The sequence below is a fragment of the Hemiscyllium ocellatum genome, chromosome 32 (assembly GCF_020745735.1).
Source record: "Hemiscyllium ocellatum isolate sHemOce1 chromosome 32, sHemOce1.pat.X.cur, whole genome shotgun sequence".
Taxonomy (NCBI): Eukaryota; Metazoa; Chordata; class Chondrichthyes; order Orectolobiformes; family Hemiscylliidae; genus Hemiscyllium; species Hemiscyllium ocellatum.
In genome coordinates this window covers 30,359,593-30,382,358 of record NC_083432.1, presented here as the reverse complement: position 1 = coordinate 30,382,358, position 22,766 = coordinate 30,359,593, and the positions used below count along the sequence as shown (strand labels likewise).

The 22,766-nt window shown below is 40.5% G+C and overlaps 1 protein-coding gene across 4 annotated transcripts in view; it reads right to left on the bottom strand.

Moving 5' to 3' along the window:
- hdac5 (histone deacetylase 5) overlaps positions 1-11,817 on the bottom strand; it is a 376,118-nt gene extending 364,301 nt beyond the window's left edge. For 3 of the 4 annotated variants that reach the window (XM_060848956.1, XM_060848954.1, XM_060848957.1), the window contains exon 1: positions 11,676-11,817. The gene's annotated coding sequence lies outside the window, so the exon portion shown is untranslated. Of the gene's footprint in view, positions 1-11,670 lie in introns of all 4 variants that reach the window. The other variant, XM_060848955.1, reaches the window with a different exon arrangement.
- Positions 11,818-22,766: the final 10,949 nt, after the last annotated feature.

Here is a 22,766-nt window from a genome sequence, read left to right as displayed (position 1 = left end):
ATAACCTATGAAACATCAGGGCAGCTCAAGTCTTATAGTTTAGAAAAAAGGACAATTAAGGATGTGGGTGGACTCATTGCTATGCTATAGAATTCTAGGTAGGTAAGTCTAAAATACTGCAATATCAAAAAAAAATCAGACAGACCATATATTTCATGTTGGTTCATCTATCCATAAAAACCTAAAGTTTCAACACTGCAACATTCAATTATTTTTCTCTAATTAAGCATAGTTTCTCAACTATATTTCATAGGATCTATTCTAAACTAGCCATTTGTTGAGTGAAAAATAATCTCCCAATAGCAGTCCTAAGTTTGACTTTTATTAGTTTTAATATGCATTTGTTCTGTTCTAGCATAGTTATCCATATTCACGTCTTACCTATTTTGCGTCCTTGTTTATGGCCAGTTCTCAATCATTTCTTTTCAACACTCCAAAGTCTAGATTTCTACAAACTTTTAGCAAACAATAATTCAAATTCATGTCTCTTGCTTGCAAATACACTGTGGCATGAACTCTCCCTTGTAAGCCTAGAACTCATTCCCTCCCAGCACTCTGGACGTGCCTGTACCAAATGGATTGCAGCGATTCAAGGTAGTGGTTGATCATCGCCATTTTGAAGGCAATTAAGAATGGACAATAATACTGGCATTGCCAATGACACCCTTATCTTGTGAGAGGTTTTATCAAGGAACCTGACATTAAACAAAACTATCATAAGTCAGTTTTTGTCTGTCAGAACTGTGCTGTTTGGACAGTTTAAGAACACACTAGGTTGTGGTGTTGATCAGGTGATGGGTGCCTGGCACATATAAGCAGCGTATAAAACAGAAGTGCACACTGCATTTGCAATTGGTTGTGATGCAGTCAAGAACAAAAACAAAAGGCAAGATGAGTTCAACAATAACCATGGCTGCAGAGATTGTTTCCATGCAGAATGGAATTGGCATGATGGGAGGATTGAAAAGGAAGGATTCCACTTGATGACTGAATTGATCAATTGTGGCAAAATAGTGGGGACTATTATTTGATATCACTTAATATAAAAGCAATTCTTTAATGCTAAGAAGATTCACCAGAACTGAACGCAAAAGTTAATTCATTGGCCAGCTTTCTTCAAAAAGAATACAGTGAGATTAATTCTAAACTAAAAAATTGAACTCTGTACCTTCCGCAGCTCCAACAAAGTGCATAGAGTCATAGAGGTGTACAGCATGGACCCTTCGGTCCAAACCATCTATGCCGACCAGATATCCAAAGTTAATCTAGTTCCGTTTGCTAGCCCTTGACCCATACCCCTCTAAACCCTTTCTATTCATTTTCTGGATTATGGTGCTGGAAGAGCACAGCAGTTCAGGCAGCATCCGAGGAGCAGTAAAATTGACATTTCGGGCAAAAGCCCCTCATCAGGACTAAAGACAGAGAGCCTGAGTGTGGAGAGATAAGAGAGAGGAGGGTGGGGGTGAGGAGAAAGTAGCATAGAGTACAATAGGTGAGTGGGAGAGGGGATGAAGGTGATAGGTCAAGGAGGAGGGTGGAGTGGATAGGTGGAAAAGATGATAGGTAGGTAGGACAAGTTATGGGGACAGTGCTGAGCTGGAAGTCTGGAACGAGGGTGAGGTGGGGGAAGGGGAAATGAGGAAACTGTTGAAGTCCTCATTGATGCCCTGGGGTTGAAGTGTTCCAAGGCGGAAGATGAAGCGTTCTTCCTCCAGGCGTCTGGTAGTGAGGGAGTGGCGGTGAAGGAGGCCCAGGACCTCCATGTCCTCGGCAGAGTAGGAGGGGGAGGGGGAGTTGAAATATTGGGCCACAGGGCGGTGTGATTGATTTGTGCTGTGTCCCGGAGATGTTCCCTAAAGCGCTCTGCTAGGAGGCATCCAGTCTCCCCAATGTAGAAAAGACCACATTAGGAGCAACGGATACAATAAGTGATATTGGTAGATGTGCAGGTAAAACTTTGATGGAAGGCTCCTTTAGGTGGAAGGTGAGCATCAGCGACGTTTTGTCCTTGTTACGGTTGGAGGGGTGGGGTCTGAGGGCGGAGGTGCGGGATGTGGACGAGATGCGTTGGAGGGCGTCTTTAACCACGTGGGAGGGGAAATTGCGGTCTCTAAAGAAGGAGGCCATCTGGTGGTTCTGTGGTGGAACTGGTCCTCGTGGGAGCAGATATAGTGGAGGAATTGGGAATACGGGATGGCATTTTTGCAAAATATACCCATCCAGATGCCTTTTAAATGCTGCAACTGTACCAGCCTCCACCACTTCCTCTCACAGCTCAATCCATACACATGATTAACTTGTGCTAATAGAGAGCCATAAGACAATTTATGGTGAGATACTGTCTGTAATGTAGCAGTGTTTCTTTATCCACAGGATTTTTTGTCATTGTTGTAGAATGACAAAATCTGTTGTAGACAGAATCAAAACTTCTCGAGAAAATGCTGCACAAAGTCTACTGCGTTTAAATACAGACTGAGGAATAGCTGCCCCTCTGCGTGAAATAGTTGCCCCTTAGGTCCCTTTAAATCTTTTCCCCCCTCACCTTAAAACTATTCCCTCTAGTTCTGGACTCCTCCAACCCAGGAAAAGACCTTGTATATTTACCCTATCCATGCCCCTCATGATTTAATAAACCTCTATAAAGATCACCCCTCAACCTCTGACGCTCCAGGGGAAAACAGCCTCAGCCTACTCTCAAGTAAGCATGCCACGACACAAATTTAGAATCAAGGAAGGAGCTGTTGTAATGTTATGAAACTTGAATCTTAAACAAATACTTAGTCACCTTAAAAAAAACTTCCTCAGTCTTAAAGATGATAAATGCAGAAATTAAGCAAGCAGAATTTCAAGGAAATAAGAACAATGACTCCTCAAATAACACTGAACCCATCAGATACAAAACTGGTTTTTCAACTCATGAGAAAACAGCTCAATCAGACTTGAATATTCTGTTCCTACAAACAAATCACAATGCTAGAATCCAGATAAAAATTGTATTATATTCCTCAGTCTGTACTTAAACGCTGTAGGCTTTGTGCAGTATTTTCCAGAGAGAAGTTTTGATTCTGCTACAACAATGACAAGAAATCCTGTGGATAAAGAAATACTGCTACAATACAGACAGTGTGTCACCATAAATTGTCTTTGTGGGTCTCTATTAGCACAGGTTAATCACATTTTGTGCCATGCTACATTCATTTCAATTGACTTTTTGAAGTGAATAATATGATAATAAGCTTGCTTGATATCAGGTGGAGGTGACTCCAATAGCATGGACTAGATGGAGTGAATAGCCTGTTACTGTAACAATAGCAGAATTAGTTGGAAACACTCAGCAGCTTAGGCAGCAACTGTGGAGAGAGGAAGAGAGTTTGGCCTGTTTTTGTGATGTAGAATCTATGCCATCAGAACTGCAACCTGACAGAACAAGAGATGGCCATTAGTCTGTGTCAGCTCTTCATTGTAGTTATTAAATTAACCCCAATTCCCTTTCAAAAGTTTATCCAATTTTCCTCAATGTTTGTGCGAAGATTTGTAGCTCGGGTGCTCGTTGTTGTGGTTCTGTTCGCCGAGCTGGAAGATTTTGTTGCAAACGTTTCGTCCCCTGGCTAGGAGACATCATCAGTGCTCTGGAGCCTCCTGCAAAGCGCTTCTTTGATGTTTCTTCCGGTATTTATAGTGGTCTGTCCTTGCCGCTTCCGGGTGTCAGTTTCAGCTGTCCGCTGTAGTGGTTGGTATATTGGGTCCAGGTCGATGTGTTTGTTGATGGAGTTTGTGGATGAATGCCATGCCTCTAGGAATTCCCTGGCTGTTCTCTGTCTGGCTTGCCCTATGATAGTAGTGTTTTCCCAGTCGAATTCATGTTGCTTGTTGGCTGAGTGTGTGGCTACTAGGGATAGCTGGTCGTGTCGTTTCGTGGCTAGTTGATGTTCATGTATGCGGATTGTTAGCTGTCTTCCTCAATGTTGAATCTGCTCCCACATTCTTTCAGGCTATACATTCAAGATCACAAATATAAAAAAAGTTTCCTCATCACTTATAGATCTTTTCATTTAATTACAAAGTCTATTCACCAACTTTATTGCTGTACCGACTGCTGATAGCTATGGAGGAGCGTTGCACAGGGCTACCGACCAATTTAGGGAAATAACTGTAATGTGCATCTTCCATTTTAAGTGGAGCTCCCACCTGTTCCCTATGCAGTGAGCTAGCCCAGATACAATTCAATATTTCATACCAGAACCATAAAGTGCAAGAGTATATTAGCATAAAGTAGAGGGATTCAGTTGGCATCTAGGACTGGAAAGGTTAGTGATTAGGTCATTTTTATGTACACATTTTTTCTAAAGATTTCAGTACTTTTTTCTATAGGTTAATGACCAGTCAAAGATGACACCCAATTAGATTAGATAAAGAGTTGACTATTTAAAGATGAGTGAGTTCATGAAAAGCACTGTAGAGATAAAAGTGAAATATCAGACCTTTTAAAAGTTTGTTGAAGTTGCTAATTCAGACAGCACTCAATCATGAGTTTCACATCAATGTGCGTGTGGTTTCCAGAGAAAAGTCATGAATTTCACCACATGCAGTTGGCCATTTTGAGTTTCATATCATGCAAGCTGATTTTAATTTACTGATATTTTGTCAATACACAGCAATTCCCCCAATGATCACCGATGACTATCAAACCTTTCCAGTTTCTCTTAGTACGACTTAAACATCATTCAGTTTAAGGATTATTTTCCGTCAACAATTGCAGCTTGGGACTTCAATCTATGTGACATTAAACGTTTAATCTGGTCAACATTACCTCAGTATAGAATCACTTTGCTCATGTCTTTCTTTCTAAATGAACACAATATATTATTATGAATACTTAGACAATCTCATGCTCATTCTTTATTTTATTTTGTAGCTATTATTATTTGGGGGGAGGGGGGGAACGGTGGCTCAGTGGTTAGCACTGCAGCCTCACAGCGTCAGGGACCCGGGTTCGATTCCAGTCTCGGGTGACTGTCTGCATGCAATTTGCACATTCTCCTAGTGTCTGCGTGAGTTTCCTCCAGGTGCTCCGGTTTCCTTCCACAGTCCAAAGATGTGCAGGTTAGGTGAATTGGTCATGCTAAATTGCACGTAGAGTTAGGTGCATTAGTTAGGGGGAATGGGTCTGGGTAGTTTACTCTTCGGAGGGTCGGTATGGACTAGTTGGGCTGAAGGGCCTGTTTCCACAAGCTAATCTTGCCTATACTGCCAAACTTTGTTTAAATTTTAAACAAGCCAGGCTAACTCTGATTCATTAAGGCACTGCCCTGAGAAAAGAATCACAGAATAGCTCTCACTTATTTTGTAGAGTTTGAGAAAAGGCAGTGTGTTTACACATTCTGTTTGCAATTAATAGGGCCTTGTGTGATCAAATAGCTTCCAGGATGTGCAAGTGTCTCACATTGTCAGCCTAACAAACAATCCCAAATTGGGTCTCAGCAAATAGGTGACAGCCAATCTTTGGTTCATTTTTTAGGATAATGCCTTGATCAGAGTCAATATATCTAGTTTAAAAATTAAACTAAGCTTGGCGAAACTTAGGACTGCAGATGCTGGAGATCAGAGTCAAGATTAGAGTGGTGCTGGAAAAGCACAGCAGGTCAGGCAGCATCCGAAGAGCAGGGAAAAAAAAATAAATCGACATTTCTGGCAGGAGCACTTCCTGCTCCTTGGATGCTACCTGAACCTGCTGTGCTTTTCCAGCACCACTCTAATCTTGGCAATTAACTGTCAGTCATTATTAACAAAACTCCATGGCAAAATCTCTACCAAAAGTCTATTTGCCAACTAATCAGCACTCACCTCTCACATAGTATAAATATTGTTCCCCTGCTTATTAATTATTGTGATGAATGCAAAACAAAACGTCTTGGTAGAATGTGCCTTATTTCAGAAAAAGCTGAGTTCTGTACTGTCAAGCAACTATTTACATTCTAGAAATTAACTCTTCTAGTTTCCCATACAGAAGCTGTGCAGACCATGCTTCCTCATTATTTAATTTTTGATTAGTTCCATAATCTATTTAGGGTCACATTTGTTTAGTGAAAACTTTTAGATTGTAAATATTTATTTATACTGCATTATGCTTTTAAAAGAGATCCATTCACTTTCAACAGAAATGTTGTTTAACACTTTTTTTCTAACACTTAGCCCCTTTAAACTTACGTATCCACAATTTTGATATTTCTGACTCCCACATCACAGTGAATCTTATCATTCAGTTGGGTTCTGACCCCATAACAATGCAACTATTTGCTAGAATGCTTTGCCATTTGCTGTGCGCTGTATGGGTCATTTACAACAATCAGCTTATTATGAACACTGCTTCTGTTGGTACCACTGATGTACTGTGCTGAAGCATTACGCTTATCAACTATGACACGATCATTTCAGCTGCATGTTTCACACAGTATTCAGCTGATTGAAATTATCCATTACTATCCCAAGCCTTAATGCAACTTTTCTAGTCTCTTCCCAGAATAAACTGTGCTTATGTTGAGCTAAGGTCTGCAGCACACCCTACACTTACCTTCTACCTTTCCCTCACATTGGCAATATAATTAAAGTACCTCCATTTCCCACAGAATCAAATTTATGTGTCATAAATCTCAGGTATTAAAGCTACAGCATCTCAGGTTCAATACTGCAAACGTGGTCCCTCCCATCAGCACAATCGTGGATATATGATTAAGGGAGGGACAGACTGCAGCTCAGTATTCCAGAATCTTAAAGCAAGGTAAAGTTGCTGTATTCCAGAATTTTAAAGCAAGGAGTGGTGTCACAATATTGATTAAGGAGTCAATTATTGCAGTAGGGAGAGATGACATCATAGAAGGCTCCTCAAATAGGATTGCATGGGATGTTCTTATAGACTCAAAACATTCAGGGAAAGACAGAAAGGTAGATATCTAGCCAAATCTCAGAAGCATAAAAATAATAGGATAACAATAATAAGGATTTCAACTTTCCCAACCTTAACTGAGATGGATAAAATGAGAAATGCTGAGGGGCCAGAATTCTTCAAATGTATCCAAGAGAGCTTTTTAAGCCAACACGGAATCTCCTGCAAGAGAGGAGACAGCATTAGACCTAATTTTAGGAAATGCAGCTGGGCAATTGGTGAATGCGATAGTGAATGAGCATTTTGGTAATAGAGACTGTAATTCAGTAAGACTTAAGGTATTTATATACAAAGACAAAGATGGACCGGAAAGAAAAGTTTCTGAACTGAGGGGAGATCAATTTTAATAAGGTAAGACACGATCTGGCCAAAGTGGACTAGGAACAGCTACTTACAGAAAAATTAACCTCCACAACCAATATGCTCCCATAAAGGTGAGTCCAAGTAGTCCAGAGAATGCCAGATATCAATAAATGTAAAGGATTGAATAAGGGAAAAATAAGGAAGCTTTTAGTGGATTTCAAAGCCTCAAAACAGTGGTTGCACTTGAGGCATATAGAAAGTATAGGGGGTTGCTTGAAAAGAAATTAGTAGAACGAACAGGAGATATGCAAAAACACTGGCAAGTAACACTAAGGAAAATCCAAAGGTGTTTTCCAACAATATTGGAACAAGAGAATAACCAGGGAACAATTAGTGCCTATTACAGACCAAAGTGGCAGTCTGCGTGTGAAGCCAGAAAACACAGCTAAGGCTTTAAATGAATACTTTGCATCTGCGTTCACTTTAGAGATGGATGATACAGGAGGGGGACAGAGATGTATCTGAAATTAGCATTGAGAGCAGAATTATTTTAGCATGCTTAAAAACAGATAAATCCTCACACCAAGGAGATGAATCCCACACTATGGGAGGCAAGGGAGAAAATTTCAGGGGGATCTGACATTAATTGCACAGAAGGGATGCCAGAGGCTTGGAGGACAGCTAATGTTCAGGGTATTCAAGAGGTGGGAAGGGATAAACGAAGAAACTACAGGATAATGAATCAAACATCTATGGTAGGGAAACTTTTGTAAAAAATTCTGATGGACAGGATTAATCTCCAATTAAACTTGGAGAGGAAAGGACTAACAGAGGATAGTCAATTGGCTTTGACAGGGGGAGATCATGAATAACGAATTTGAGAGTTGACAGCTGTGTAGATGACAGTAGTGGAGATGATATGATATATATGGACTTTCCTAAGGTTGTTAACATGGTCTTGTGTGGCAAAATGATTAAGAAACTCATGGGATCTAAGAAAATTTGGTAAACTGGATCTAAATTTGGCCTGGGCAGGAAGCAGAGTGTGATGGTAGAAGGGTGTTTTTGTGACTGGAAGACTGTGTCCATTGGCATACTACAGGGTCCTGTGCTGGGTCTCTTTCTGCTCGTTGTCCACTTTACTAATCTTGACATGAATGCAGAAGGTATACCTATAAGTTTGCAGGTGACAAATTTTGGATGATATAGTCCAACTGGTGGGATGAGCTAAACAGTGGCAAACTGAACTTAATCCTATGATACATTTTGAGAGGCAAGGGTGTACATGTTAAATTGTAGGTCCTGAGAAGCAGAGGATCAGAGGGACTTTGGTGTGCATATCTATACGTCCTTGAAAGCACAGGTATAGTTGTTAAAATGATATATGTTTTCTTAGTTAAGGCACTGAACACAAGAGCAAGGAGATTATGATGGCACTGTCCATACAATTAGTCGGGTAACAGCAAGAGTACTGTATACAATTATGGTCACCACACCAACAGAAGCATGTGATAGCACTAGAGGTGCAGAAAAGAATCAAGATGTTGCCTGGGCTGGACTAATTCAAGAGACAGACTGGGGTTGTTTTCAACAGAGAAAACAAGACTGAGGTGGCAGGGAAAATCTGACTAAGGTGTACAGAATAAAGACTTGAGGGGCATAGACATACAGTAGTAGAATTGTCCTCCATTACTAGGAGTCGACAATAAATAGGGGTCACAGTTTTAAGGTAACAGGCAACAGGTTCAGAGGGAATTTGAGAGGAAAATCAATTTATCCAGAGGGTTGTGGACAGCTGGAACTCATCCTAAAAACATAGAGGCAGAAACCCTCATGATATTTAAGAACTAGTCAGATCAAGTGCTTTAGCAGGCAAGCCTACATGCCAAGTGCTAGAAAATAGGATTAGAATAGATGGCTTTTTGATGACTGGCACAGACATGATGAGTCGAAGGGCCTCGATGTGTGCTGTAAAATTCTGACTCAAAGACAATTTTGTGAAATTCAAGATGAAACCCTGAAAAACAACCTACACAATTTTATACACGAAAAAAAACACCTTAGTATAAAGATAGCAATTATGGTATTCTGCAGAATACCTATCACAATGTCTTTAGGTGCAGGTCACCTATATTGTGATACACAAATTTCTTTTGTTACGATTGGAATTAATATTTTAAAGAAAGCTGTGGCTCATTTCAACAATGCATATACAAGTAGCAAATCAGGAACAAAATTCATTCTTAAAATACCACAAGTTACTCAACAGCAAAATTTTAAAATTAATGTCTCAAATTCACATCAGATTTCAAACATATTTTCATGAAATGTTCACCAATGTAAAAACAAAGTACAGTACCCCGGTATCTATGCTTAAACTTAACTGAATTAGATACATTGTGTTTATACTTTATGCAAGGGACAATGAGCCGCTGCTGTGGCACAAAAACACATTAACTCACAGGTACTTTACTGTGTATGTGACTCATACAATATGTTGTTGCTGCTAAGCATATTTAAACACATTGACAGCTCATTCACACACCTCAGTAGAAATCTCACAAACAGATACACACTAATGAGGCTGATATGTCTCAAAATTCTTCTGAAAGTATTAGTCACAGTACAAATTGTCAGCTGAAGTGTCACACCCTCAAAAATAAAAAAGCCTTTCTGTGTCAATGCCATAGTTTATCGTGGTCAACAATGAAATGCAAATGGAGCTCATTAATGAATTGGGGCAGTTTCAGATTTTGCCTTTGAACTTATTTTAAATAACAATGATATTCGAAAATTGCTGGAAACCCCTTGGTTGGTTTCCCCAAGTCTCAAGTGCCCTTTTCAAAAACTATGCCACACATTATACCGATATCACTAACATCCCTGAGGTTTACCTAAGAACTGTTTGCCATTTTCTGAAGTTTTGCATGCATGTTGTATGAATTGCTAACGTATTTTTTCATAAATATATAGTACAGATAATGTGTTGCATTCTGGTCAATTTTTAAAAACACTTTCAACCATTTGATAATTACAGGAATTACTGTAACCATAATTTGTAGGATAATGGCAGACACAATCACCAAAAGTATAATATATATTGACTGCATGAGTCCAATCATTGAGTCTGCATAACTATAACCATCAGTAAACCAACATCTCTTTCATCAACCTGAAACACTGACTGTATTTCAACCCCGACAGATAGTGCCTGATGAGTATTTCCAGCATTTTCTTATTTCATATTTCCAGTATCCACAGCATTTCACTTTTATCTACATAATACTGTTTAGTATGCATTACAAAAGCACACCTGTGCAATTCCCTGGCTTTAAACTGAAGAACAGAGATATATATTTAGGTACAAAAATGCAGTGTCTGTCCAACACGTGTTGTGTCTTGTCCATACTGCAACTGATGACACAATAAAAAAGTATTTTCTTTTACCGGAAATGAAATCTTTACTCCACCTTAAATCACTTAGCAATCAATACAATCATTTCTAACTGTCAGAATTTCCTCATCCAGGTAGCATTATTTTGATGTCAGTATATACATTTACAATAGGAATATTTACAGTAGTATATTTCAAACTAATACTACACCTCAGGCTAAGTCACTCAATAGGTTATTGTATTACTGTACTCACTGGCATCAAATGCACCTTTAACCTGCTGCACAGGAGGAATATTAGTGTATACTGCATATTGTACTTTTACTGCAGTGAAATTTAAAATCATGGAGTCAATTATTATCGGAGTGAGCAGAGCATTGTGCAGTTTTGTTTTCATTCTAACACATAATAATCCAGGGCTGATTGGAACATTTCAATCCATAATAAATTACTTGTTGCACAGTCGTCTGCTTCATGTTTACAGCAGATACTGGGCACGATAAATTGTCGCTGTGACAAGCTCAACCTTAACTGCACGTAGTAATTGTCAAAAAACATCCTGCTGCAAGAGTGAAGGGGGATGGAGGAAAACACCGTCCATGCAACAAAAATCACTGTACAGGGAAACTTGTCCATTTTCCAGTGTATCTGCCTCAAATATCAAATTTAACACCCACCTCCCCATCCCAACGTGACACTTGCCAACAGCATATTCAATGTGAAAAAAGACGCCTTGTAAAAGGTTTAAATTCTCGCCCTGCAAGAGCAGACACTCCAAACAAAGCCTAAATAATTTCCTTCAATTTATTGTGTCATTGTTTTAGTGGCCTCGACAGGGAAGCATTTTCCCTAATGTGAAATTCCAACCCTTTCAGCGCCATATTATGGACGCATCTCCTCCAAATTGTGCGTTGGGCTTTTTAAAACATCCACACACATATATATATATAGTAGATGAAGAAAAGGAAACGGAAAAGAAGGAAATGGTGTTGGTCTTTCTTTTGGCTCCCGCCCCTTCTCCCGTTGGTACCTTACCGGCCAGCCGGCCGATCGAACGGTCCGGTGTCCGTTGCGCCGATGGTGTGGTGACGGTTTGGCCGTTTTTAATTCCCCCGCTGCCCCTGGCTCGCGCTCGCTCTCTCTCGCGCGCGCTGTCAAACTCCACACTCCGCCATCTTCCACCGCCGCCGCCGCACAACAACATCCCACCACGTGACCTACCCCATTCCCTCCCCTCCCCCCCCCCCGGAGCGAGCCAGCCAACCGCACGGCGGCCCAGCTCCAACCTAAAAATAGCCTCTTTAGATCAGCGCAGTATGAATAATGCAAGAGCATGTGGCTCAGTGAAGAACAGCAGATGCACTGTATGTATGAATGAGAGCGCTGCTTTGCTAGAATGGATGCAACACCCTTATTCTTAACCTTTTTATTTCCACAATGAAAAAAAATCATTCTGTCTCAGTATGATAAGTCGATACATTGATGTCAACCTTATCCCCTGGAAGGTCATTCCCAATAAAATTTAAGTTCATTCATTTTTTTTCCCACCTATTTTGACATTTTTTAAAAATTATAAACAGATTGGTTGATTAGATTTGCAGCTTGCCTCCCCTGAAAATCTCATTCCTCGCAATTCCCCCGTCTCTGCAAAACGCTGGAATATTTGATTCCCCCAACCCCACCAAATCCCTATTTGTCATTCTGAAGGGTACCCCTGCGATATTACGGAAACAACCCCTCAGTGCAAGTAGCTCATTGACAGGCAAACTGCATTTTTTTCAATGCGATATGCAACCCCATTAAAAGTATTGTCACAATCTCCCGAAATAACAATGTATCAGAATGTCCCCGTGCCATCTGCAACATAGTATTACCTCGTTTCTGACAGCAGGACGGTACCGATTATATAGGTGTGTGTCTTTACACCTAGAATATGCAGGTAATTTACACGTAAATATGCATTTTAGTTTTCAAAAATGAAGTAACGGCTGGATGGTAATTTGAGATCCACTCACCTCCCGTGGAAGAAATTTGTCGCCGAATTGCCTCAGACGCTGCGCTTTATTACTTCTTAAGTATTAACTGGAATTTATCGGGGAATCGACCATGCATCTGGCCCGGCGTCACTCTGCATCTGTTTGGTCGGGGGGAAAAAAGGTCCTAATTTTGGTTGAACATATAATTTAAAAAGATTAAAAATTAACATTTGGCTCACTGTAAACGAATTACTGTACTCATTATGACTGCACCTTTGTATTCAGGTGAAGTGGTTTCAGCATCAATGCGGGTTATCTGTGTAATTTGAAATTTTGGCCTCAGTCTTTGGTTATTCCAAAATACCTCTCTACTTTTTAAGTATTAAGTTTTTCACTTGACATGGGTTCTAAATTTACTTTCCACTAAATTCCAATTTTGGACTTTGGTCTCAGCTTACTTTTGAGAATAATCGAATTTACCTAATGTGCGTTATCTCTTGGAGGTGGTGCAGTGATAGGGTCCTTGTTTCTAAGACAGAAGCTTTGGGCTTAAGGACTCGTTGGTCAAGGAAGATACATTTACAAGGAGGCTGAACAAGTAAAGAATCAACTTGTAAATCTTTCTAACGTGCCAATAAGAATGAGAGAGATTTCTGGTCAGTCATGAGATGGAAAGAAATTGAAATATCTATCTAAGCTCCAGACTGCAACATGCAGATACAATTATATTTTGCTATTGCAACTTGATCTCCTTTGTGGTGGGCAGGGGTGTGGTGAAGTCAGTTGACTACATAGCAAGTGTGGATCTGATTGATGATAACTGCATGAGGTTCAGTGGTGGTGGATTTGGGACCTGCCTCCTTGCTGTATCTTTGTTGGAAGTTATGGTGTTGAGTATTTGACTTGCCTTTGAACTGAAGAAGAATGAGATAAGGAATTTGAGTCACAGAGTCATACTGCACAGAAACAGATCCTTCGGTCCAACTAGCCCATACCAACCATGTTCCCAAAGTAAGCTAGTCCCATCTGCCCACACTTGGCCCATATCTCTCCAAATATTTCTTATGTATTTTTAAACATTGTAACTGTACCCACATCCATCACTTTCTCTGGAAGTTCATTCCAGACATGAACTACCCTTTATGTTTAAAAAAATTGCCTCTCATGTCCTTTTAAAATCTTTTTCCTTTCACCTTAGAAATATGCCCCCAGTTGTGAAATCCCTCACCTTAGCAAAAGGACAGTTGCCATTCACCTAATCTATACCTCTCATGATTTTACGAAACTCTATAACGTCACCTCTCAGTGTCCGGTGCTCCAGTGAAAAAGGTCCCAGCCAATCCAGTCTCTCCTTATAAATCAATCCTTCGATCCCCAGCAGCATCCTGGTAAATCGTTTCTGAACCCTCTTCAGCTTAATAATATCCTTCTGATAACAGGGAGAACAGAACTGGACACAATACGCCAGCAGTCTCACCTATGTTCTGTTCAACTTCAACATAATCCCGAATATATTCAAACATCTGAGCAATGATAGCAAGTGTGCTAAACACCTTGTTAACTTACTTATCAATATGTAATGCAAGCTTCAAAGATGTACTTAATCCTTCTGGTGGAATTCTTCTGGCAGACTGGACAGTGCCCTTCCCTCTTAGCCAGAAGTACAGGTTTGAGTCATCCTCAGGACTTGAAGGCTGAGGAAGATTCATTCATAACTCAGCCAAATAGGTTGATCATCATTCTGCAATTTCTCCCAGTGGCAGATAGTAACAGTGGGAAAGATTCCTGGGATTTAGCAAGTAATCGAAAAATATTGTAGCTTCTACTCTCAGTATCTGTAGCACCAGACAAAACATAGATGTATAAATGCATGTTGCACTGAAACTCAGATTCCCTGAATGATCTGAATCACACTACAACAGGTCAATCTATCACTTCTCTTTGCATTTCATTACATTGAAGATCAGTCATTTTGTTTTTTTATGTACCATTTCCTATGCAATGCAAAACTGAACAAGATAATTAAAATTTGCACTGGTCAGTACACTTTGGCATTAGATTAGCATTTCCCTGAAGTCAGATTTGGAAGGTCTTGCGTACAGCCAAAAATTACAAATTTAAAATTTAATAAATTTACATCTAAAAGCAGGATTATTAACACATTGTTACACTTTCACAAGGGTACCATTACCTCCAACAAAGTAACAAGAAAATCACTAAGTCTAGAGTGGGCCATATTAACTGTATTTATGAAGCTCCATTAATGTTTGCATTCATCAACAGTCCAATTTAAAACTTTCAGTGCAGTACTTTTTTGGGCAACGAACTGTGTGTCTAATTTTTGAACCCATGGTCTCTTCCAAAGACAATACTCAGTTGTTCTGGTTATAAATCCAATAATGTAACTTTTTATTGTTAATTATCTAGTCATGAATGTGGTGTCTTTTGCTTCTTAGTGAAATCTTCCCAGTCCCTGAATGGAGCAAGCATTAGTGAGTCACTTAGAAAACTATGGTGAGATCAGTAAAATTAGATTTTCGATGTCAACAGCAGTCCAATTTTTCACCTAAGGTTTGAATAACAAAATGAGTGTCTCTGAAATGAACAGCAAAATACCTATTTATAGGCATTAACATTTAATTATTATCTATACTTGCCCCATTTATATGCAGTACCATTCTCCAAAATGGCAGAGAGAAATTAGATGATTACATTCCTAGATATGAAAGTCAGAGTGGGTACCTTGTGATTCCAGCTCACCAGCTGGTCTTCCAGACATTCATTTTGACCAATAATTACCAACATCTCAGGGCATGTATGAGAAGTGACCACCTGCCCCCACCTTGCATTGGAATTGCACCAGTCTTGCCACATTATCAAGGCACAAATTTGAGTCACTTAGGATACAGTTATCCATTTCACTGCTGCTCTTTGGAGAACACCAATGCCTTTCATTATAATTCTATTGCCAGACTGCTTTGTGCGCAAGGACAGACATGCACCTCAGGATACGTCTCTTGCTTTCTTAGTGCTTGTTCACTTTGTGTCTCCTTGGATGCCTTGCCTTGTCTTTTTATTTTTTTTCTACTTCATTCAGAACTTACAGACTCACAGTACTTCTGCCTTACCTTACCACTCAGCTCAGATAGAAAGCAAGGCAACTGGCCATGGTTGTTAGTAGTTATTAGTCAAAAGATTAGACAAGCTGCTTTATAGGACCATGCTATTTCAGTGTCACATTTATAGCACATGCTAGCAGCTTACCGGCAAACACATTGCATGTACTATAGATAATTGGCCACATCTGAAAGTCTAAGGGGAATATCCCTCAATCAAGGCAAAAGAACTGTTGTTAGTTCAGAGGGTATCACCACAGTCAGTCAAGTGCAATATCCAATCTCCAAGGATCTTGGACAAAGTCAGTCAGCCACTTGGGGGGTCAGAGTCAGGGATTCCATTTCATTGCAGTCCAGGGATTGGGCCACAATCAGTCCTGCAGGTCCAACCAGTCAGGGGATTGACGGTACGTTAGTCAGGAAGCTGCACAGAGATTGGGCAGGAAAATGATCACTCATCAGTCCAGGTATGCATAGAATCATAGAGTCATACAACATGGAAACAGACCCTTTGGTCCAACTTGTCCATGCCAACCTAATTTCCCAGACTAATCTAGTCCAATTTGCCTGCATTTGGCCCTCATTCCTCTAAACCTTTCTGCTTCATGTCCCTGTCCAAATGTCCTTTAATGTTGTAACCGTACCTGCATCTAGCACTTCCCCTGGCAGTTAACTCCACATATGAACCACCCTCCTGTGAAAAAGTTGCCCCTCAGGTCTGTTTCTCCTCTCATTTTAAAATATATGCCTGAGAGTTTCAATCTCACCTACCCTAGAGAAAAGACCTTAGTCACTCACTTTATCCATGCCTCTCAAGTCCTTCTGAATTGGTCAGGGGTTGGGCCATAGTTAGTTCTGGGGGTCTGCTCACTGAAAGTCATGGAAGGTTATTAGAGACACTGCTGTGGGAGGGAAGTTCATTCTGGGGTTTGGAGGCATTGGACAGGTTTCAGAGGGGGCAATAATTGTAATGGGGGGACCTCAACATATGAAGTTGGGAGATGAAGATCACTGCACAGAGGAGGATTCATCATCTGTCACCATCATCTTGACGTTAACTGGGGGAGGGTAGTCAGTGGATCATGATGGATGTCATGGCTAAGCAGTAGGGCTAGGACTCAGAGGCTAATGTTGGAGCATTCAAATTTAAATGAAAGCAGTGGTTGGAAACACTTGGAAGCTCAAAATTGATGAGATTAATAGGGAGTTCAAGAAAGATTACCAGGCTGAGGCTGCAATTTACACAACAAATCACAACCTGTGTTTCCTTCCATCCTTATCCAAATCGCAAATGTACAATGTAAGTGAAAAGCAACTGCAACCAGACCTGGGGATGGGTGGACCAAGTGCTTTTTTTACTGTCTAAGCATGCAGACTTCACTGTGAGTGATGTGAGACTTTTTGAGGGTAATTGCATTGAGCAGGCACTTAATAAGAATAAATCCAAAGTTGTAAAATCGAAATCCTGGCCACAAACAATCTTAACCATTAATGCTCATCAGAAGTTGACCCACAGTCATCCCTGTGAAGCAGCAGTAATCACAAGCAACACTAACAGGTCACCTGCAGGCCACAATTCACAAAGACAGTACATGATCTTATAGGCTGCACATGGAAATGGAGTTTGTTTTCCACTCAGCTGGAACTGTAAGGACTCACTAACACAGGTGGTGAGTTGTACGAGTGAAGATGGGGAGGTGGCAAAGTTGTTTCATTTCCCTGTTGTATTTGTGTGTCATGGCTTATGCTGTAAGCATCAGAATAAGGTCCACTACAGAGCGGCACGGTGGCACAATGGTTAGCACTGCTGCCTCACAGCGCTAGAGACCTGGGTTCAATTTCCATCTCAGGTAACTGTCTGTGTGGAGTTTGCACATTCTCCCCGTGTCTGCGTGGGTTTCCTCCGGGTGCTCCGGTTTCCTCTCACAGTCCAAAAATGTGCAGGTTAGGTGAATTGGCCATGCTAAATTGCCTGTAGTGTTAGGTTGCTCTTCGGAGAGGTGGTGTGGACTTGTTGGGCCGAAGGGCTTGTTTCCACACTGTAAGTAATCTAAACTAATCAACAGTCCATATAGTTGTCCTTCTTGTTGGAATTCTCCATGGCCCACTGTGTCAAGGACACATAGTGAACTGTCATTTGTGTGTGAGACGAATGCTGATTATTCACCTCACTAAAAATCTGTTCAATTTCTGATGTTCCCAATACAGGCTCTTTAAAACCATGACTAATGGATCCAGCCAGAGCTGGGGGTATTGTCACAGTGGACGTGGTGCAGCAAATGTGCAAACAAATTGAGGAGGAAAATTGCGTCAAAAAGCCCACAACCAGTAGCGACCTCCAGCAACTGGTGAACAGCTTCCACACAAAGAAGTCAAAGCTGAAGTTCCCCTTAGGCTGCGGACGAGGTCCAGGAAGTTGAGAGTATATTATTTTCAAAGCTATTTTCTCCAGATGAGATGCATTGCTGCTGCAGACTGAGGACGTCCTGAGACACCATTACAGAACTGTGTCTTCTGCTCGAGCAGTGGGTAGCTTTCCTATCCTGCTGGCCATCAAGGTGACAGCTGAGCTAAGTTTGTAACTGGCTGTTTCCAAGGATCCAGTGGTGACCTGTGCATGATCTTTCAATTTTCAATTCACAAGGTTAGATCTCATGGAATACAGGGAGAACTAGCCATTTAGATACAGCACTGGCTCAAAGGTAGAAGACAGAGGGTGGTGGTGGAGGGTCGTTTTCAGAGTGGAGGCATGTGACCAGTGGAGTGCCACAAGGATTGGTGCTGGGTCCTCTACCTTTTGTCATTTACACAAATGATTTGGATGCGAGCATAAGAGGTACAATTAGTAAGTTTGCAGGTAACACCAAAATTGGAGGCATAGTGGATAGCGAAGAGGATTACCTCAGATTACAACATGATCTTGACCAGATGGGCCAATGGGCTAAGAAGTGGCAGATGGAGTTTAATTCAGATAAATGCGAGGTGCTGCATTTTGGGAAAGCAAATCTTAGCAGGACTTATATACTTAATGGTAAGGTCCTAGGGAGTATTGTTGAACAAAGAGACCTTGGAGTGCAGGTTTATAGCTCCTTGAAAGTGGAGTCACAGGTAGACAGAATAGTGAAGAAGGCATTTGGTATGCTTTCCTTTCTTGGTCAGAGTATTGAGTACAGGATTTGGGAGGTCATTTGCGGCTGTACAGGACATTGATTAGGCCACTGTTGGAATATTGCATGCAATTCTGGTCTCCTTCCTATCAGAAAGTTGTTGTGAAACTTGAAAGGATTCAGAAAAGATTTACAAGGATGTTGCCAGGGTTGGAGGGTTTGATCTATGGGGAGAGGCTGAACAGGCTGGGGTTGTTTTCCCTGGAGCATCGAAGGCTGAGGGGTGACCTTATAGAGGTTTACAAAATTATAAGGGGCATGGATCAGGTCAATAGGCAAAATCTTTTCCCCGGGGTCGGGGAGGGCATAGGTTTAGGGTGAGAGGGGAAAGATATAAAAGAGACCTGTGGGGTAACATTTTCACACAGAGGGTGGTACGTGTATGGAATGAGCTACCAGAGGAAGTAGTGGAGGATGGTAGAATTGCAACATTAGAATTTGGATGGGTATATGAATAGGAAGGGTTTGGAGGGATATGGACTGGGTGCTGGCAGGTGGGACTGGATTGGGTTTGGATATCTGGTCGGCATGGACGGATTGAACCCAAGGGTCTGTTTCCATGCTGTACATCTCTATGACTCTATGACAAGAATATCAAGGCCACAACCAATGCAATTTATGCCAGATGACATTGCTTCTCCTCATTTCCCCAGGTTAATTTTAGTGCAGTAGCTTGGTCAGTAGGATTTTCCAACAAGTCCAAGCACTCAATATACATACAAGTTGCATTGAGAGCTCCATATCATCACATGGCAGACTTCAACAGAAAAGGGTTCCCTTCTATCAATGTACAAGTTGTAGTACCACATTAACTAGCCACAAAATGACATGACCCTCTCTAACTAGTATCCTTACATACAGAAGAGGAAAAACATCACTTTGACTGGGACAACACATCCATCCTCGGACAAGCCAAACAGTGACGAGAATTCCTAGAAGCATGGTATTCCAACCGGAACTCTATCAACAAACACATTGACTTGGACCCGATTTACCACCCCCTGAGAAAAAGAACAGGAAATGTCATCACCATAGGAAATGACATCATCACAGGAAATGACATCACTAACACAAAGAAACCCAAGCATATAAATAGAAAGTAGGAATCATCAGCAATACTTCAGATGTTCACTGAAAATGTTACCTAGTATGGTGATGAAATGTCTGAAAATGAACCTCCCAGCTCAGCAAGCATACCTGCATCCAGAACCTCAACCTGAGCTACAAATCTTCTCAAAACCCGCTGTAGTACCGCATTTTAGAAGTCCTGCACCAGTTTGCATGAGAGCTACAATGATGCCTATATCCTTCATAATGGTCATGTTTCTACCTTGTTTCAAGGATCAGAGACCTTGCAAGGATGGTTAGTGGAAGACCAACCTCTGCAATCATGGCTGATGACTCCATTACACATCCCTCTGACTGAGGCTGAGTGTTGCTACAATGCACCCCATTCTATCATCAAGGCCATCATGGAATGCATGATAAATCTCCTGAAGTTGAGGTACCAATGCTTAGATCAATGTGAGGGAGCCTAGCAGTACACTCCAGGCACAGTGTGTCCCATAATCTTGCATGCTGTACTCTGCACAACTGGAACAGACAAAGAGGGGATGTGATGATCACTAAACAGATGAGAGAGCAACAGTAGTTTTCCAAAAAGAAAATGAGGATCTTGAGGAGGAGGAACATCATCTTCAGCACGATAAAGATGTGCAGCATCAGATATATCAAGGTGGGCAGTTCAATAGATGTGAGTTAGATGAAGAGATCATCAATTGACTTATTGTTGATCAAAAGGCAAGCAGCAGCTGTTTGATCTCAGAAAGAAAGAAAGCTTATTCATTTGTTTACTTTGTCATTTTTTTCTGTTGCTCAATGGAAGTTAATGTTTTCAACTATTTGAAAGCTTTTCAACATGTACGGGGTGACTTTTTCACATGGAGGTTGGTACATGTATGGAATGAGCTGCCAGAGGAAGTGGTGGAGGCTGGTACAATTGCAACATTTAAGAGGCATTTGGGTTGGTATATGAATAGGAAGGGTTTGGAGGGATATGGGTTGGGCGCTGGCAGGTGGGACTAGATTGGGTTGGGATATCTGGTCGGCATGGATGGGTTGGACCGAAGGGTCTGTTTCCACGCTGTACATCTCTATGACTCTATGTGTTGCTCCTACACTGAACAATGACAAGATGATATGCAGCATTGGGTGTTAGAGAAAAATTAGCATAGGGTTAGACAGGGTTCTAACATGAGATGGCACCAAGGATAGGTGACTGGTATAGCTTGACTCTTGTATTTGTACAATCGTTCCTCCATATCCGTGAGAGTTCCATTTCTGAGAACCCCCGAAAATGATGCAATTTGCAAGTGTGGAGCTCCGCTAAATAGATGTTAAAAATCATGGATACACTATTTTTGTCTATGGATGTTGATTTTTGTGGTTACTTATTTTTTGGTATGGATAGGTGAACTCATGGTGCAAATGGGATTAGTGCAATATCCTGGAAGTCCCTGCAGTGGCCAGTACTTCAACTGCTGGTGAGCACACAAAAGTACAGGGTTAGCACTATTGAGGTATGGTGCATTCATAATGAAATGAGCAACAGAAAATGGCTTAAGATAACTCGCAGACGATTGTGGACAGAAATATTCCATTAAACTCCCTGAAATTGAAACTTAGCTGATTTTTGGTAAAATTCAGCTTTTACTGTCATTGAAACATCCACAGGGATAATTTCCTGCTAGTTTGCAATGGGACGAAGGAAAATTGGGAAATGCGTGCAGTGCAAAACTAATCCGATACTACTTCTTTTACACTATGACCAAAGATAAAATTACTCACACCTTCTCTAATCCAATCATAATGTTCACTTTTTCAGTCAGTTTCTACTGGTAATACATCACATCAATATCAAATTTAATTTTTCAAATTACTGTACAATTAATTAGGTCATTCAATTTTTCTTGTCAAATTTCTGTTCTGCATTTGTGTCTATCAGTCTTCACATTTTAAAGTCAAAAACAAATTTGACAAGTTTCACTCAGTTCTTGTAACCAGGCCAATTATGTAAAATTAGAAAGATAAAAAGTTGACCTTAAATTTGACTTTGTTTTATAAACCTACTACATATTATTCCACGTTTGGAATTTAAATTTTGCAGGTAATTCTGTATTTTTGATATTTGTATTCGAAGCCTGTGTTATTTGTGCTTGGCAAGTAATTAATGAAATTACTGTTAGTGTTCACTCCACTGAAAATATTCAACATACCAAAGTATTTGGAAAATATCAGTACCATTACAATTAAACATGGATTCCCTGATTCTTCCTCTCCAGTCATACATATTGAAATCAAGAAAGTGGAAAGGATATTCAATTTTAGAACATCTAAAATATAATATCAAAAAATCATTTGAGATAAACATGTCAAAAGTTATCACAATGGCTGTAGGTCATTGTTATGTTCATGTCAAAATGGAAAAGCCTCATATTTTCAGAAATATAGCATTTGACTGGAGTGTGATGTACAGTCATGTAGCATGAATATTGCAAAACTCTATCCTATACAATTATTACTCTTCTCAACATAGGCAAACATTGATACTTCTTCTTAAAAATGCATTCTCCACTCCTTGATGGCTTGTACATCTATATGTTCTTTTGAAGCTAAGCTTGGCTATAAGTTTAATGTTGAATGCAGTTTTCAGGAAAGCCTAAAAAGACTGAGCACCTCACCCTCAGGGATAAGTCTGCTTAGCCACACATGTAAGGACATTTTGCCAATTATAAAACTCTGTATCTACATCAATGGTTTGGAGTGGGGGATGGTGTAATCTATCCAAAGTTGCAGATGACAAAAAAA